The sequence below is a fragment of the Marmota monax genome, unplaced genomic scaffold (genome assembly GCF_021218885.2).
Source record: "Marmota monax isolate L192 unplaced genomic scaffold, Marmota_monax_Labrador192_F-V1.1 WCK01_AAM20220418_F8-fsc00001, whole genome shotgun sequence".
Taxonomy (NCBI): domain Eukaryota; kingdom Metazoa; phylum Chordata; class Mammalia; order Rodentia; family Sciuridae; genus Marmota; species Marmota monax.
The window spans coordinates 39,787,636-39,807,824 of NW_026693777.1; positions in this window are offsets into that span (position 1 = coordinate 39,787,636).

Here is a 20,189-nt window from a genome sequence, read left to right on the forward strand (position 1 = left end):
TAGGAAAGGTGTTGGAGTGTGGAGGAGAGGGCAAGGGTGGATGAATATGAGCAATGCACACTGTGTGTGTGTTTGTGTGTGTGTGTGTGTGTGCACGCGCGCGTGCATGGAACTATCACAGTGAATCCCATTAATATGTATAATTATCATGTGTTAATAAAGGATAACTATAAAAAATCTTATCTTTGTAACTCTCTCCATAATATCTTTTTTTCCCTTTGGACTACCTTTAAGAATGTAGCTTTCATGTTCAGCTGTTTAATTATGATGATTTAACATTTAAATTTTTTTATCATTATCATTTTCCTTGCTGTTTTCTGAGCTTCTAGATTTTTTGTCAAGTATATTTTATAATTCTTGGAAAATTCTTAGCCATTGTGGGTAAAATATATCTTCTGCCCATTTCCTTTTTCTTCTCCTCTGGGATTATAATTACACAAATTTTAGACTCTTTGTTAGCTTGTGGACACTCTTTTGTTTTGATTTCATTCTTTTTTGTTCTTGTGTTTTGGTTTGTGAAACTGCTCTTGTCCTGTCTTCAGAATTATTAATTTTCTCCTAAGTTGAGTCTAGTTATGAGCACATCAAAGGCATTTTTCTTTGTGTTACAATGATTTTTAAAATTTCTAGTATTTCGACTAGAATTTTCTATCCTTGGGCTAAAATTTTCCATCTCTTAGTACTTTTGTTCATCCTCTGAACTAGAGCCATTAAAATAGTAAGAATATTTTTAATATTTAAATTCTCTGATAGTTTCAACAGCTGGTTTAAGTTTGATTCTATGATTGCTTAGTCTCTTAATAGGAGAATTATTTTGAATGCTGATATGAAACGTAGAATAGTAGAAACAGAGATAAATAGTATTTATGTCTAGAATGGGCAAGCCTCTTCTGCTAGGTCATTACTGTTGTCATTTGCATCAACAAAACAGGATTGGAGCTGTGTTTGTATTTTTCTGTTGTTGCTGTATAATTACCTTCTCTGTACAGCCAGTTGCAGATTCCTCCAGCATTTCCTATGATTGTGCTATAGGCTGATTTGCCAGAAGCATTTTATTATGCTCCTTCTCCAACTTTTGCTTTCTTTCTGTGCCTGCCCTTAAGAGATGGTTTGTCCCCATGCTCCTGCCCCTCCTGCAGCAGAAGACTGCCGCTACTGGATTTTCAGTCCTTCCTAGCTGGGAGGTGAGGACAGGCGTGATTCTCTGTGGCCTAGATCAGCCTTGGTTTTGGGAGTGCCATCTGTCCTTGGGTCTCAATGGTGGGCTTTCTCAGGGATCCTGTTTCTCCTTCATGTGGTAGCTGAACTTGACTTTGGTGAGTCCTGTATGGGAAAGAGTTTCCTGCCCCTCCTCAATCAGTAAGTGTGAGCTTAAGATGGGTTTGTATCCTTTCTGCAGGGGACTGGATCTTTTCCTTTCATCCTTTCTCTTGAACCAGTGGGTGTTTACCTGTGGTCTAGGAACCCTTTGCCCATTGGCTTGGAGTTTTATTTCACAGGGAGAAAGGCATGGTAGATCTTTGGATTCTTCCATTGCAGTGGTTGGTCCTTTCCCAGGTTTACTACTGAGAGGATTTCTCTGCTCTTCTGCCTTGCACCCACTGTTTCTCCTTAGTGTCCAGAGAATGTTAGTGGAAAAAGCCCACCAGTGGCTGAGGACTCCCAAGTCAACATGAAAATACTCCCATGCTAGCCCACACTGAGCCTTCCTTAGAAATTAAAAAAAAAAAAACAAAAAAAAACAACTTTAGTTAAATCTTATTCATTTCTATAGTGCTCAGCATCTCTTTCTCTCGTGGTCTGGTACAACCCTGCCAGTGAACACTTTCCTTCGTCATGAAGCAATCTGTCTTTCCTTACATTTCAGACTATTACAATATTTGTAATGAATATTGTGTAGTTTATACAACTTTTTATAACTGCTAGTTTGGGAGAGATGTTCTTTTAAAACTGCATTTTTGCTTTTCAAAACTGGTGATTGAACTCAGTAGCACTCTACCACTGAGCTACATCCCTACCCCCCAAGCCCCTGCTTTTTGATTTTTAAGACAGGGTCTAAGTTGTTGAGGATGGCCTAGATCTTGTGATTCTCCTGCCTCAGCCTCCCAAGTAAATGGAATTAAAGGTGTATACTGTCATGACCTGCAAAACCTATGTATTTAATACATGCCCATAGATACATATGTCTTTGAAGATTTAATAATATATTTCTGTGCTTGGGTTGAACTAAACATATTTTTCTTTTTATTTAGAGATAAAGTATTTGATGGGCATAGCCCCTTGGCCCTATTCCTTGTGCTTCTCTGATGCTCCATTTTGGGGCATTCTACAATATTGTATAGGTGATTTCTGGTGGTGGGGATGGGGGCACTTTTACTGGCCTCTATTCCACTAGCTGTGGCAAGCTGGTTACATGTAGAAATCACCAGGATAGTAACTTACAAGCACAGAAATGATTGACTCTTGGGCACATTATCTTTTTTTTTCCCCATGAACAGTTGGAGGATAGAAATACTGATTCAAAACATAACATGAATTGTGTAATTAGGAATGAAGTAGCAATGTTACTTATATATACAATAAATGATTCTAGAAAACAAAGACATTTACCAATGACTTTAAAGAGGTAGATCCTATGCAAATACTTGGACACATGAAATGATAATCAATGATTTACTCCCAGGAGGTAGTTACAGTATATATGCCATAATGTTAATTCTTTAGTGAATAGGATTGCAATGAGTAGTTTAACTGTTTATTCCATTGATGATGACATACTTGGAAAAATAAATTTTTCTAAAATATTAGCAATTTTTTCCTTTTTTTCCTTGATACTATGGATTGAACCCAGAGGGTGTTTTAGCACGGAATTACATCCCCAGTGCTTTTTATTTTTATTCTTTTTATTTTGACACAGGATCTCACTAAATTGTCTAGGGCCTCTTTAAATTGCTGAGACACTGAACTCAGACTTGTGATCCTCCTGCTTCAGCATCTCAAGACATGGAGATTACAGATGTGTACCACCACACTTAGCTATTAGCAATTTCTTCCAAGTTTTATATTTATGTGTGTATATGTGTGTATATATATATATATATGGTATTATATATAGGATATAATATATATAATATACATAATATATATATATATATATAATGTATATATACATCAGGTATTATTATTTTTGATATTATAATAGGCCAACAAGATTTTGTATGAATTAATTAAAATGATTTTCTGGCAGAATTTTAGTTTAATATGATAATTGTACATTTGTACCATATTTACAGGAAAATAATGGATTAAATTAGTTTTGACAGTGTTTTTGATTCCTATGTGAAATTTTGAAGATGAGGCACTAATGCAACATTATTTTAATCCTTTTCTGAAAGTGAATCACTGGCTTAAAACAATAGTGCAATACAATACAAATCATAGGGGAAATAAGATGTACATTAACTTAGATATGTGTTAGAAAAATATTAACTTCCGTATACTGAAAGGGAATTCTTATTGGTGTCAGAATACTCATTTCTCCATTTTGTGGCTTTAAACTTTGTGTGGAAGGGGCTGGGAATGTGGCTCAAGCGGTAGCGTGCTTGCCTGGCATGCATGCGGCCCGGGTTTGATCCTCAGCACCACATACAAAACCAAAGATGTTGTGTCTGCCGAAAACTAAAAAAAAGAAATAAATATTAAAAATTCTCTCTCTAGAAGCTCCATGACTAAGAAAGCTGAGCAGTGCTTCCGCCCTCCTGCTTCTGCTGCAAATGACTTCCAGCTTCTAGGAGGAGGATCCAGAGCAATTTTACAAAGAAGAAGAAGAAGAAAAAAAAAGAACAGAAAATAACATTCTATTTTCATCTTGAGAAAAAAAGGAAAATTTTTACAGATTTAAATTATTTTAAAAAATTGGGGGGGGGATCCAACATGGCGGCGAGAGGGGAGGCAGCGCTTTCAGTACCTCCTCAACAAAGGGGTCAGAGAGACGCATGGATACGCTTAGATATGACCTGCTGAGAAACTCCTAGCAAAATTCCACTAAAGAGAGACCGGCCGGGAATTGGAAGGATTTTTGGAGGTGACAGTCTGCGCTAGACGAGTGAATCTCCGCCACGCAGCGCAGAGGTCCAGACCCGCCAGCCGCTGCCCGCGTGACTCTGCGACTGTCGGCTGCCTGCACGCGGCCCCCGCCTCAGGGCGGATAGCCTCTGAGGCGCAGCGCAGCAGGAGTGGTGCAGGGACTCTAGGAAGAGGTCTCTCGCCAAGCCTTCATGAAAGAGCAAACCGGGAGCTGAAACCAACCAGAGACAGACCAGTCCCACCCCTCCCTTCGGACACTCTGGCAAGGAGCCTGGGGCCCGCCATAGCAGAGTGGTGACATCACCAGAGTTCCGCCGACAGAATTCCTTCCCAGCGGAATCCACATTAGCAGGTGTGTGACTCCCACCCCCTCCAGATACAAGCAGCCAGGAAACCACCGGGGGCGTGTCTGTAGGGAAGCAGAGGGGATTCCAGATCCCCACCTCCCCTTAACACCAGCGGCGACACCCAAGATCTTAGCCGCCAGTTTCTGGGGGCGTGCCCACCAAAGGGGTCCTGAAAAATTAAACTGTTGGTTCCCAGATCACCCCACCACAGCACTGGGGCTTAATTGAATGACAGAGAGGGTGTTCATCCTTCGGGATATAGGACACGCGGTGGGGCTGCAAGTGTAATCAGATCCTTGGGGAACCACCTCTGGTGAACAAGACCTGGCTGGCTGGCTGGGAGGAGGAACAGGGGGAGGGGCCGGATAAGTGAAAGGGCTCTGGACTAACAGGATTGAGAGACTCCCAGGAGCCACCGAACAGGGATTTCTGTCAGCACATAGAGGGCAGAAGCTCAGCTCAGAGGGCACAGCTCCGCCTATTGGAAGAGAAGAAAATGGGATTCAGCCATAGAACAGGGGATGCCAGCATGGCAGAGATCTGATGTCATCGGAGAGCGGCCGAGGAGAAAACTTCATCGGTGCCAGCGGCGACGGAAACAGTTGGTCCCCTGGTAGGGAGGGTGAGTCACAGATACCCGAGTCTCTCTCGCTTTGTCGTCAAGCCAGAGGCGAGGAGAGGGGCCGCCGCCCGCGCCCACAAGGTAGGAAGACCTGCGACCAACCTGCAGATCAGGCCCAGCGGTCTGCAGGCGTGGTAAGAGGGGCAGGGCAGAGCCACCGCCCGCGCCAGCAAGGTAAGCAGACCTGCGACAGACCTGTGGATCAGGCCCAGCGGCCTGCCAGCGTGGTACACACTTCACCCCAACTGGAGTAGGGGCAGAGCAGAGCCTTAGCCCGCGCCCAGATCAGGCCCAGCGGCTCGCCTGTGTGGTGGTCAAGTGACCCCAATTGGAGTGGGGGCAGAGCGGAACTGACACCCTTGCCCACAAGGTGGGCAGACCTGCGACCAACCTGCAGATCAGGCCTAGCGGTCCCCGGGCGTGGTAGGAGGGGCAGGGCAGAGCCTTCGCCCCCACCTGCAAGGTAGGCAGACCTGCGACAGAACAGCGGATCAGGCCCAGGGGTCCGCGGGCGTGGTAGACACCTCACACCAATTGGAGGAGGGGCAGAGCAGAGCCCCTGCCCGCACCTGCAAGGGAGAATTTTCAACTATACAAGAGCAATATAAATATATAGGGGGGGGGAAATTTCAAAAACACAACAGTTTCACCAAGAAGAAAGAAACGCAAGCAGTATGAAAAGACAAGGAAAGAAAGGACTACAAGCAATGCAGGTCAGCTCAACTTTAGAAGAGGTAACAGCTGCAGCAGATGGAATGTCAGATAAAGAATTCAGGATATATATGCTTCAGATGATCTGGAGTATCAGGGAAGAAATTAGACAGCAAAATCAGACAATGAAAGATCACTTCGACAAGGAATTACACAAACGAATCCAGGAAGCAAAGGATCAACTATACAGGGAGATAGAGGTTATAAAAAACAAACAAACAGAAATCCTAGAAATGCAGGAAGCAATAAACCAACTTAAAAACTCAATTGAGAGTACTACCAGCAGAGTAGAACACTTAGAAGATAGAACATCAGACAATGAAGACAAAGTATTTCAACTTGAAAAGAACATAGACAGCTCAGCAAGACTGTTAAGAAACCATGAGCAGAACATCCAAGAAATATGGGATAACATTAAGAGACCAAACTTAAGAGTCATTGGGATACAGGAAGGTATAGAACTCCATACCAAAGGAATGAGCAATTTATTCAATGAAATAATACGAGAAAACTTCCCAGACTTGAAGAATGAGACAGAATCCCAAATTCTAGAAGCCTACAGGACGCCGAATGTGCAAAATTATAAGAGATCCACACCTAGACACATTATAATGAAGATGCCCAACATACAGAATAAGGAGAGAATTTTAAAAGCTACAAGAGAAAGGAAGCAGATTACATTTAGGGGCAAGCCAATCAGGATAACAGCTGATCTTTCAACACAGACTCTGAAAGCTAGAAGATCCTAGAATAACATATTTCAAATACTGAAAGAAAATGGGTTCCAACCAAGAATTGTGTATCCAGCGAAATTAAGCTTCAGGATGGAAGATGAAATTAAAACCTTCCACGACAAACAAAAGTTAAAAGAATATGCAGCTAGAAAACCATCTCTTCAAAACATCCTCAGCAAAACATTACAGGAAGAGGAAATGGAAAATAACAATGAAAACCAACAGTGGGAGGTAGGACAGTAAAGGGGGGGGAATAATCAAAGAGGAAAACAAACCATGTTTAGTAACATAAATAAACAAATATGGCTGGAACAACAACCCATATCTCAATAATAACCCTAAATGTTAATGGCTTAAACTCACCAATTAAGAGACACAGGCTAGTAGAATGGATCTCAAAACAAGACCCAACAATATGCTGCCTACAGGAGACGCATTTGATAGGAAAAGACATACATAGGCTGAAGGTGAAAGGTTGGGAAAAATCATATCACTCATATGGACTTCGGAAACAAGCAGGAGTGTCCATACTCATATCAAATAAAATAGATTTCAAGCCAAAGTTAATCAAAAGGGATAAAGAGGGACACTACATACTGCTTAAGGGAACCATACACCAACAAGACATAACAATCATAAATATATATGCCCCAAACAATGGTGCAGCTATGTTCATCAAACAAACTCTTCTCAAGTTCAAGAGTCTAATAGACCACCATACCATAATCATGGGAGACTTCAACACACCTCTCTCGCCACTGGACAGATCTTCCAAACAAAAGTTGAATAAGGAAACTATAGAACTCAATAACACAATTAATAACCTAGACTTAATTGACATATATAGAATATACCACCCAACATCAAGCAGTAACACTTTTTTCTCAGCAGCACATGGATCCTTCTCAAAAATAGATCATATATTATGTCACAGGGCAACTCTTAGACAATATAAAGGAGTAGAGATAATACCATGCATCCTATCTGATCATAATGGAATGAAACTGAAAATCAACTATAAAAGAAGGAAGGAAAAAGCATACATCACTTGGAGAATGCACAATAGGTTACTGAATGATCAATGGGTTATAGAAGACATCAAGGAGGAAATTAAAAAATTCTTAGAGATTAATGAAAACACAGACACAACATATCGGAATCTGTGGGACACATTGAAAGCAGTTCTAAGAGGAAAATTCATTGCTTGGAGTTCATTCCTTAAAAAAAGAAAAAACCAACAAATAAATGATCTCATGCTTCATCTCAAAATCCTAGAAAAAGAAGAGCAAAACAACAGCAAAAGAAGTAGAAGGCAAGAAATAATTAAAATCAGAGCTGAAATTAATGAAATCGAAACAAAAGAAACAATTGAAAAAATTGACAAAACTAAAAGTTGGTTCTTTGAAAAAATAAACAAAATCGACAGACCCTTAGCCATGCTAGCGAAGAGAAGAAGAGAGAGAACTCAAATTACTAGCATACGGGATGAAAAAGGCAATATCACAACAGACACTTCAGAAATACAGAAGATAATCAAAAATTATTTTGAATCCTTATACTCCAATAAATTAGAAGATAGTGAAGGCATCGATAAATTTCTGAAGTCATATGATCTGCCCAGATTGAGTCAGGAGGATATAGACAACCTAAACAGACCAATATCAATTGAGGAAATAGAAGAAACCATCAAAAGACTACCAACTAAGAAAAGCCCAGGACCGGATGGGTATACAGCAGAATTTTACAAAACCTTTAAAGAGGAACTAATACCAATACTTTTCAAGCTACTTCAGGAAATAGAAAAAGAGGGAGAACTTCCAAATTCATTCTACGAGGCCAACATCACCCTGATACCTAAACCAGACAAAGACACTTCAAAGAAAGAAAACTTCAGACCAATATCTCTAATGAACCTAGATGCAAAAATCCTCAATAAAATTCTGGCGAATCAGATACAAAAACATATCAAAAAAATTGTGCACCATGATCAAGTAGGATTCATCCCTGGGATGCAAGGCTGGTTCAATATACGGAAATCAATAAATGTTATTCACCACATCAATAGACTTAAAAATAAGAACCATATGATCATCTCGATAGATGCGGAAAAAGCATTCGACAAAGTACAGCATCCCTTTATGTTCAAAACTCTAGAAAAACTAGGGATAACAGGAACATACCTCAATATTGTAAAAGCAATCTATGCTAAGCCTCGGGCTAGCATCATTCTGAATGGAGAAAAATTGAAGGCATTCCCTCTAAAATCTGGAACAAGACAGGGATGCCCTCTCTCACCACTTCTGTTCAACATAGTTCTCGAAACACTGGCCACAGCAATTAGACAGACGAAAGAAATTAAAGGCATAAAAATAGGAAAAGAAGAACTTAAATTATCACTATTTGCAGATGATATGATTCTATACCTAGCAGACCCAAAAGGCTCTCCAAAGAAACTATTAGAGCTAATAAATGAATTCAGCAAAGTGGCAGGATATAAAATCAACACGCATAAATCAAAGGCATTCCTGTATATCAGCGACAAAGCCTCTGAAATGGAAATGAGGACAACCACTCCATTCACAATATCTTCAAAAAAAATAAAATACTTGGGAATCAACCTAACAAAAGAGGTGAAAGACTTATACAATGAAAACTACAGAACCCTAAAGAGAGAAATAGAAGAAGATCTTAGAAGATGGAAAAATATACCCTGTTCATGGATAGGCAGAACTAACATCATCAAAATGGCGATATTACCAAAAGTTCTCTATAGGTTTAATGCAATGCCAATCAAAATCCCAACGGCATTTCTTGTAGAAATAGAGAAAGCAATCATGAAATTCATATGGAAAAATAAAAGACCTAGAATAGCAAAAACAATGCTAAGCAGGAAGTGTGAATCAGGCGGTATAGCGATACCAGACTTCAAACTATACTACAGAGCAATAGTAACAAAAACAGCATGGTACTGGTACCAAAACAGGCGGGTGGACCAATGGTACAGAATAGAGGACACAGAAACCAATCCACAAAACTACAACTATCTTATATTTGATAAAGGGGCTAAAAGCATGCAATGGAGGAAGGATAGCATCTTCAACAAATGGTGCTGGGAAAACTGGAAATCCTTATGCAACAAAATGAAACTGAATCCCTTTCTCTCGCCATGCACAAAAGTTAATTCAAAATGGATCAAGGAGCTTGATATCAAATCAGAGACACGCCGTCTGATAGAAGAAAAAGTTGGCTACGATCTACATACTGTGGGGTCGGGCTCCAAATTCCTCAATAGGACACCCATAGCACAAAAGTTAATAACTAGAATCAACAAATGGGACTTACTCAAACTAAAAAGTTTTTTCTCAGCTAAAGAAACAATAAGAGAGGTAAATAGAGAGCCTACATCCTGGGAACAAATCTTTACTCCTCACACTTCAGACAGAGCCCTAATATCCAGAGTATACAAAGAACTCCAAAAATTAGACAATAAGATAACTAACAACCCAATCAACAAATGGGCCAAGGACCTGAACAGACACTTCTCAGAGGAGGACATACAATCAATCAACAAGTACATGAAAAAATGCTCACCATCTCTAGCTGTCAGAGAAACGCAAATCAAAACCACCCTAAGATACCATCTCACTCCAGTAAGATTGGCAGCCATTATGAAGTCAAACAACAACAAGTGCTGGCCAGGATGTGGGGAAAAGGGTACACTTGTACATTGCTGGTGGGACTGCAGATTGGTGCAGCCAATTTGGAAAGCAGTATGGAGATTTCTTGGAAAGCTGGGAATAGAGCCACCATTTGACCCAGCTATTCCCCTTCTTGGTCTATTCCCTAAAGACCTAAAAAGAGCATGCTACAGGGACACTGCTACATCGATGTTCATAGCAGCTCAATTCACAATAGCAAGACTTTGGAACCAACCCAGATGCCCTTCAATAGACGAATGGATTAAAAAAATGTGGCATTTATACACAATGGAGTATTACTCTGCATTAAAAAATGACAAAATCATAGAATTTGCAGGGAAATGGATGGCACTAGAGCAGATTATGCTAAGTGAAGCTAGCCAATCCCTAAAAAGCAAATGCCAAATGTCTCCTTTGATATAAGGAGAGTAACTAAGAACAGAGTAGGGACGAAGAGCATGAGAAGAAGATTAACATTAAACAGAGATGAGAGGTGGGAGGGAAAGGGAGAGAAAAGGGAAATTGCATGGAAATGGAAGGAGACCCTCAGGGTTATACAAAAGAACATACAAGAGGAAATGAGGGGAAAGGGAAAAATAATACAAGGGGTAGAAATGAATGACAGTAGAGGGGGTAGAGAGAGAAGAGGGGTGGGGAGGGGAGGGGAGGGGGGATAGTAGAGGATAGGAAAGGTAGCAGAACATGACAGTCACTAGTATGGCAATATGTAAATCAATGGATGTGTAATTGATGTGATTCTGCAATCTGTATATGGGCTAAAAATGGGAGTTCATAACCCACTTGAAGCAAAGTGTGAAAGATGATATATCAAGAACTATGTAATGTTTTGAACAACCAACAATAAAAAAAAAAAATTCTCTCTCTCTCTTTAAAAAAAAAAAAACAACTTTGTGTGGAAGGCATTTTAGGGAATTATTTTTCTAAGAGTATATCAGATCCCTTCAAGGAATAATCACTGAACTCTCATAGTATTTTTATTTCAATATTTAAAAAAATTAGTTGTAGATGAACACACAGTATCTTTATTTATTTTTACGTGGTGCTGAGGATCTAACCCAGTGCCTCACACATGCGAGGCAAAAGCTTTACCACTGAGCTATAGTCCCAGCCCTTCAATATATTTTATTTTTTTTTAAGCAGGAGTGGTGGCACATGCCTGTAATCCCAATGACTCAGGAGCCTGAGGCAGGAGGATCACAAGTTTGAGGGCAGCCTCAGCCACTTAGCAAAACCCTAAGCAACTTAGCAAGCCCCTGTCTCAAAACAAACTAACTAAGCTAAATAAAAACTTAAAAAGGGATAGAAATGTAGCTCAGGGGTAGAGTGCTCCTGGGTTCAATCCTCAGTATAAAAAAAAATTGAAATGTGGCTTTTCCTGATTCTTCTCCATTTGCTGTTCTTGAGAGTGAGGGAAGACTTGTACTTTAGGGTTGGTCAAGAAAAATGAGACAATAAATTGAAGTTTGTTTAACTGTTTTGTAGATTTAATTAATCTTGCTCTTTTTGAGGCTGTCATTAATTATTTTAAAATATTTGCATTAATTGTATTTATCATAAATTAGGCCCAAGGCTTAATTATGCATTCTCCTGGAGGACCCAATTAAAAATGTGAAATGCAACAACAACAACAGCTAGCACTTCTGCAAACTCAGCTTGCTTAATTTTTCAAAGTACTGTTAATAAAATCAACATAACCAATTTGCATTTTTTAGTAGATAAATAAACACTGGTAAAAGAAAAATTTTCTTTGTAATCAGAATCAAATGAAATAAGAAAACAAAATTCCCTTTACAAATGTAAAACTTTTCCTTTTTTATTTTTTTCTTCTAAGGTATCTCTGTGGAGTTCAGTGAATATATGCCTCACAAATGTATCTAATACCATGATTCTTATGTTGGGAGTAGACTGTAGTATGATCCAATGTTTATTGAATTAGTGAAGTTATCCCCTATCATTATGATAACCAAAACCAAACAACCAAATAAACAACAGCAACAACAAACAAAAAACACCTCAGTGCTACACATTTCCAATATACTTCTGGGAACAAACTGCTCCATTGAGAGATGCAGGTTTAAGCTCACAAGGCCAAAGAACTTGCAGGGTCAAGAGCAACACAGTCTGCAGCTAGGAGGGCAGATTACTAGTGGTGACTGACTAACTTAGCAGATCTTAGAAAGTTGACCTTAAGCCAGCAGTTGGGAAAGCGGAAAAGTAACCTGGTTCAGTCTTCATAAGGCTCAATAATTTGTAACCATGTGTCTACCTGAAAAAGGAGGTGAGGATTGGGATAGAAGCAAGGTAGTATGGAAGTCAGGTTCATGTTAAGTCTTGGACAAGCTGACAAGCTGAAAAACCGTAAGGGAATATTTCCTCTTAAGACACCCCCATCCTAACTCTTGTTTTCCACTGGGTTTCCAGAATCTTTGCAGCCACACTTGTACTTTCTGGTCAGGAGTGTGTAGAATTTTTATCCTGGGACTCTCAACAGCCCAGGAGGAAAGTACTGAATATACTGACCTCAGAGGTACTCAGATAAAATTATTAACTGTTTTGCTTTTACAAAGCCCAGTTCTTGAGCTCAGAGCTTCAAATCAATTTATAGAGCTCTCCTCTCAAATGTGAGTGGGAAATTGAAGCTCATGGATCATGAGGAAGGACTTCAATGTAAAAAAAAAAAGCTGGAGATACAAAAAAAAAAAAAAGAATGAAGAAATGCAACCTAGGGGAAGTGGAGCCAAGATGGGGTGAGAACATGGAAAAAAAGAAAAAGGAAAAAAAAAAGATCATTGGAATACTGAAAGACAAGTGGCCATCCTTGAAGTAAATAACAGGATATTGTAAAATGGAACATCAAAGGCCAAAGGGTCAGCGAAAAGTAGGAAAATGAGACTAGGAGGAAAAACTAAACTTAAACTATAAGAGGAGGTGAGGATTTAGGTGATGGATCTGAAACACAAAGAGAAAAACAGCATGATTGAAAAAATGAGATTAGAGGACCTCTTCTAGAGTTCCAGAAGGTGAGAAAGCCATTCAAGAAGATTTCCTGCAGCTGAAAGCCTTTCTTGCTTTACCTTTGGTGCCAAGTCCGGAGGCAGCTGATGAGTGGTTGCATCTTTGTGGGTTCCTTATGGAAACCATTCCAGGAAGGCCGCCAGTGAGAAGTCATTCAGAGCCCTCAGAACCCTCGCAGCTGTCAGTGCCCTTATTCATTGGAGAGTTCACACACAAAAGTGTCCTAGGAAGGCTGTAGGACTGACCTGGAAGACTTTGATGCACCGCGATGCGCTCACAATTGAGCGCAGTGTGTAATAACATGTCCTGGAAACAGAAAACGGTGGTCACAGTGTTTGATGCCTTGCTCATCCCAGACCCTGCTGACCTGGAGTGTGTCTCAGGGGACTGCTGTCTTTTTGGAACCACGGCTTAAGCTGAATGATTTTTTTTTTTTGGGGGGGTATTGCTTCTTATTTTATTTTTATGTTTTTATGAGTGCATTATACATAATATTGGGGTTCATTTTGACATAATCATTCAAGTGTGGAATTTCTGCACTTAAGCCTCCAGTATTTCCCTTTTCCTTCCCCTTCTCCTTCCCCTAGTCTCTCTTCCTCTACTGGTCTTCCTTCTACTAATTGATCGCTTTTTAAAATGAGTGTTTTATAGATATACATAAAGGTGAAATTCTCTCTGATATATCTTTGAAGTGGTAGTGGGATTTTTCTAAATAAAAAAGAAATGAATTTATAAATTATAAATTTATTGTAGAAAAGTTTTACAGGGCTGGGCTTGTAGCTCAGAGGTAGAGATTTGCCTAGCATGTGTGTGGTGCTGGGTTCCATCCTCAGAAACACATTAAAAAATAAATAAATAAATAAAGGCAATGCTGTTCATCTACAACTTTTTAAGAAAGAAAAAGAAAACTTTTACAAACATATACAAATTGAGTGACAGTGAATTTGTTAAGAGGAATTCAATGATATTGTGCATGTCCCAGAAATTCCAGGCTACCTGTATTTGCCTTGGGTTATAATATTTTTGTTCTAGAATTAGTACAGTATACACAAACTGAGTACAGCTAGACCTGATAAGCACTAGCTTCAGTCAGTGGCAGTTGAGTTTCTGTGTCATTCTGGAATTCATCTATCAAGATTTAGTTTATAAGTTTAAGCTGCCAAGATTTTGGATAAGGTCACGCTACAAGGCTTTAGACACATTGAGGAAGGACCTTTGATAATAATGAAAAAAGGGAAAATGATTTCTTCTGGGGAAATATGAACATTAGATATTTAAATGAGTAGTTGAAATAAGCACTCTTGTTTTTTAATCAAATCATAAAAATGTGAACAAGCTGGTAACTATGAGACCACAATGTGGCAATTCAGACCTCTTTGATAGAAGTATGTCCTAGTGTGTTTTCTGTTTCCCCATTTTCTGATTAAATTTATACATCACTGTTTATCACTCTGTATCTTTTCCCATGCTTATTCTATGTGGTAAGAATCACTGTGTTCCTGGGTGTAAACTAGGCTTGGAATATTGAGTCCCATTGGGCCAGAGAGACTTCCAGACTTTATCTACTTTTACACATTTGAGATTGTAGCCTTTTCCATTTCAGATAATTCTGTAGCTCAGAGCACTTGGGAAACGACTCAACACTGCAGTAGATCTGTTAGTGTTTTTTTCTTTGAAATAAGATTTATTCTATTTTTCTGTCTTACTCGTGGGCATAACTGCTGTTGGCCAGCCAGGCTAATGCTGCTGTGAATGCAGAATTCATTACTAGTTTTGGGAAGAATTGAAACAAGGAGTATTTTATTGCCATTTGATAGATTTAAGCTTCTTATCCTTCAAAGTCATCCAGACCTCTGGCCTGTTGTCCTGTTCAAATCTTTCTGCTTGTTGCTTCCCTGCTTGCTCTTTCATTTAGGTTCATTCTCTACTTCTTGGTGCCCAGAAAGTTCTGATACAATGGTTGCACTAGTTGCTGAAAAATTAAACATAGTCTAAGAGTTGGAATTTTGTTCCATTCATTACCAAATTATTTATCAGACCTTCTGTGATAAATGAAGTGTCCTCAAGTAAGAGAAACTACTCCTATCCATCCTAATAAACACTACATGCATGCATTTAAATTATGTCTAAAATACTTGTCCTTCTGGAATCTTGTACAGGGTTGTGATTCCCTGTGTGGGAGGAATGTAGTCATCTAACCCCATACAATATCTTTCCCTAATGTCTGTGTTAGGTGAACAACTTTTATTTGAAATACTCCTAAATATTTCTTGTCCACTTACAATGTCCTTCCTTCCTTTCTTCTTTTTTTCTGTTTTATTTTTAAGAACTTGACTTCACACAAAGAACAAATATGGCACATCACTTTTGCTTGAGGAATTAACACATGAATGTGGGAAACAAAGATGTGCAAAAGTAGAATTATATAAAATGTTAACATTTAATGAGATCCTTCTAATGTCATTGTGTTAAGATTACAGGGAACCTTCGTTACTCCTCAGAATAATGCTTCAGGGTAGGCTAACATTGCTCTGTTAATAAGTGCAAGGAAATGGGTACAGAGACTTGGGTAGTTGGTCTGGATTGAAGAAACTAAGTTTTCTGGCTCCCAGGCATTGGGACTTTTTGCACAATGACTCATAATCTCTCCAAAGACAGGAATGTAAAGTATAGATCCAAGGCAATAAAAATCCTGAAGGTAGTATAGACAAAATTCCCTGGGAATGAAGAGAAAGAATGTGGATAGGTGGGAAATGTGGGATCAGAGGTGATTTTTATAGAGTGGATGGAGTTTAAATTGGAGAGAGAGGGGAAGAGAGAGGGAGGGAGGTGTGTACCAGCAAACCACATGTCAGGCCTTAAGTAAGGTGACTCTTTCTAAATGTGTTCACAGTAACTTTAACTGAGTCTTATAGTTCTACCCTGACAGGATTGAAGTCCAGAGGAAAAATGATTTGTTGGAGATCACACAGTTTATTAGAAGCAGAACCAGTACTAGTACCACCATCATGTTTATACCAAGATAATTTTAATTTGGCATTTATGTTGTATTTTGGGGGGCCCTAACCAATCATAGCTCAAAATCAGTAAACAATTGATCCTGAGATTTATGCCTGATTATTGGGGCTACTAGTGGTGATTGATTTCCTGTTCCTCAAGTAAATTCATAAATGAAAAAATCACCGTATCTATAATTAACCTTCCTTAAAATGGTAGCATATAATTAGGGTATGATGAACTTTGTTAAAGAAACTATTAGCCACCAAATATTTTATTCAGGATGTTATAGAACAGCAAAAAAAAAAAAAAGAAAGAAAAGAAAAGACTTGGAAAAGAGGTCCTTTGAAGTATTAATAAAAGATCTGAAGAGAGTGGGAGTCTTTACCTTGGTGAATAATAGTTTAAGATATTATCAATGTGTCAAGTGTAGATTGCCATTGTAATGGGAAAAGACTGTCTACCTCCACTTTTAGCTCTACATATGTTCAATAATAACTTTAAAAATGCACAGCAGAGTTCAGAAGTTGGCGTTAGCAAAAATCAATTTTATTCACTTTATATATTTGAAATGTCAAAAAAAATTTTGGAACAAAAGGTCCACTTTATAAGACTTACAGAGATTTTATTATTTCAGTTTTGGTGGAAGATAAGGGTGATTATGAATATATGTACACACATATACACACATTTAACTGCATGCACATATAAATACATATATAATATTCATAGGTGTACATTTGTACATATAAGATATTCATTTAATTATATGCTCTAAGTAGGAATAAGAGATGTTGCTTTTATTAATTATGATATTAATTAGCTTTATGTCAATTATTTAATATCTTAAGATCAATGCAACATAAAAATTTAAAAGCAATAAAAGACATGTATAATTTGGAAGCTAATGAAAACAGATGCTTGGGTAATAGCCTTCAATATCTTTCAGTGGAGACAGGAGGGAACCAGCTTTTCATATAATAATTCATTAAAATTTTTTATTGTTGTACATTCCTGACATGCTCAATATAAAATAATCATAGTTAAATGAATCCATATGTTCCCATCATGAAGCTTCGATAGTTTTCAAAATTTTATCAACCCTGTTTTCTTTATCTCCTTCTCCTACTTTTTTAAATTTTTGCCAGAATCTTTAAAGGAAACCTTACACAATCATGTTATTTCATTGGGACTCTTATAACTATATGTTGCCACTAGATGAGGTATCTATTTTAAACATAGCCATAATATCACATTATCACATCTGACAAAGTTGATAACCATATTTTCATCAAATACCTAGTTTATGCTCAAATTTTTTCAGTTATTTTGAAAAACATCTTTGTTTAATAGTTGATGTGTTTAAAAAGAGATCAAAACAAGGCCCAAATCAATTGTTTGATATGCCACCTAAGCCTGTCTCAATCTATAACCGAATGCTCTCCTTTTATTTTTTTTATTTTTTATAAGTCAAGTATATTTAATAAGTAAAATGAATATTTATGACCAGGGATATTATACTCAATATTGAAATCAGTAAATATTACTCAAGACATGTAAGATTTCATTTGAATAAGACTAAAATTAAAGTAAGTGTAGTAAAATAATATATGTTATATATTTTTCTTTTTTTTTTAATTTTTTTTATTGGTTGTTCAAAACATTATAAAGCTCTTGACATATCATATTTCATACATTAGATTCAAGTTGGTTATGAACTCCCAATTTTACCCCAAATACAGATTGCAGAATCACATCGGTTACACATCCACATTTTTACATAATGCCCTATTAGTAACTGTTGTATTCTGCTACCTTTCCTATCCTCTACCATCCCCCCTCCCTCCCCTCCCATCTTCTCTCTCTACCCCATCCACTGTAATTCATATCTCTCCTTGTTTATTTTCCCATTCCCCTCACAACCTCTTATATGTCATTTTGTATAACAATGAGGGTCTCCCTCCATTACCATGCAATTTCCCTTTTCTCTCCCTTTCCATCCCACCTCATGTATCTGTTTAATGTTAATCTTTTCTTCCTGCTCTTCCTCCCTGCTCTGTTCTTAGTTGCTCTCATTATATCAAAGAAGACATTTGGTATTTGTTTTTTAGGGATTGGCTAGCTTCACTAAGCATAATCTGCTCTAGTGCCATCCATTTCCCTGCAAATTCTATGATTTTGTCATTTTTTAGTGCTGCGTAATACTCCATGGTGTATAAATGCCACATTTTTTTTATCCATTCATCTATTGAAGGGCATCTGGGTTGGTTCCACAGTCTAGCAATTGTGAATTGTGCTGCTATGAACATCGATGTAGCAGTATCCCTGTAGTACGCTCTTTTAAGGTCTTCAGGGAAAAGTCCAAGAAGGGCAATAGCTGGGTCAAATGGTGGTTCCATTCCCAGCTTTCCCAGGAGTCTCCATACCGGGCTCCAAATTCCTTAATAGGACACCCATAGCACAAAAGTTGATAACAAAAATCAACAAATGGGACTTACTTAAACTGAAAAGTTTTCTCTCAGCAAGAGAAACAATAAAAGAGGTAAATAGGGAGCCTACATCATGGGAACAAATTTTTACTCCTCACACTTCAGATAGAGCCCTAATATCCAGAGTATACAAAGAACTCAAAAAATTAAACAATAAGAAAACAAATAACCCAATCAACAAATGGGCCAAAGACCTGAACAGACACTTCTCAGAGGAGGACATACAATCAATCAACAAGTACATGAAAAAATGCTCACCATCTCTAGCTGTCAGAGAAATGCAAATCAAAACCACCCTAAGATACCATCTCACTCCAGTAAGATTGGCAGCCATTATGAAGTCAAACAACAACAAGTGCTGGAGAGGATGTGGGGAAAAGGGTACTCTTGTACATTGCTGGTGGGACTGCAAACTGGTGCGGCCAATCTGGAATGCTCTCCTTTTAAAAAATGCTATCTATTTGGAAGAAATAAGGTCACCAGACCCATGGAATATCTCATACTTTGGATTCAATTGATTCTTTATGTCCTGTGAAATAACTTGGGTTTTTATCTCCTCTTTTCCATAAGTGGGAGTAATATGAAGAGGTTTGATTATGTTTGGATTAAAATTAAAATTTCTTGGAAAGGCTTGCAAAAGACCATTATCACTGTTTTGTAGAATTATTTAGTGCCCCATGTGAGTCTGTAACTTTAGCATTCAATAAAAATAAAGTATGATTTACTTATAAAATGGACAGATCTCAAGTACTGAAATATATGAGTTTGGAAAATTTTATACTCCCATTTACCCACTATTCAAAAAGATATAGAATATTTACAGCATTCTAGAAAGTTCCTTTTTAGCTCTTTCTATTCAATTAGTGCAGCTATTATGGAGAACAGCTTGGAGATTACTGAATAAACTAAAATAGATATACCATGTGATCCATTTATTTCATTTCTGGGTTTAGATCCAAAGGAAGCGAAATCTGCTAAACAAAGAGAAACCTGCATGCCCATACTTATTGCAGCAGTATTTACAAAAGCTGAGATATGGAAATAACTCAGGTGCCTATCAACCCATGAATGGACATAGAGGCAACTAGTTTCTGATTTCATTCACCACTGGTGAATTTTATTTGTTTTTGGATTTTATATAAACGACTTCTTTTTTTCAACATACTGCTGCGTGAATCAGTAGTTCCTAACATTTTTATTGCTGAGTAGTGTTCCATTGTATAACTGTGACTCTATTTGTTCATCGGTTCTGTTGATGAACATCTGGGTATTTTTCAGTTTTTGGCTACTGTGAATAAAGGCTCTCTAAACATTTTTCCCCCAGCGGGCATATATTTTCATCCTTCTTGGGTAAAAAACAAGGTCTGTGCTCTAAGATATCCTTCTGGAAAATGTCTTAAAATTTTTTGCCTATTCTAAGATATTCTCCTGGAAGTTTTATGGTTTTACCTCTTCCGTTTAGGACTACA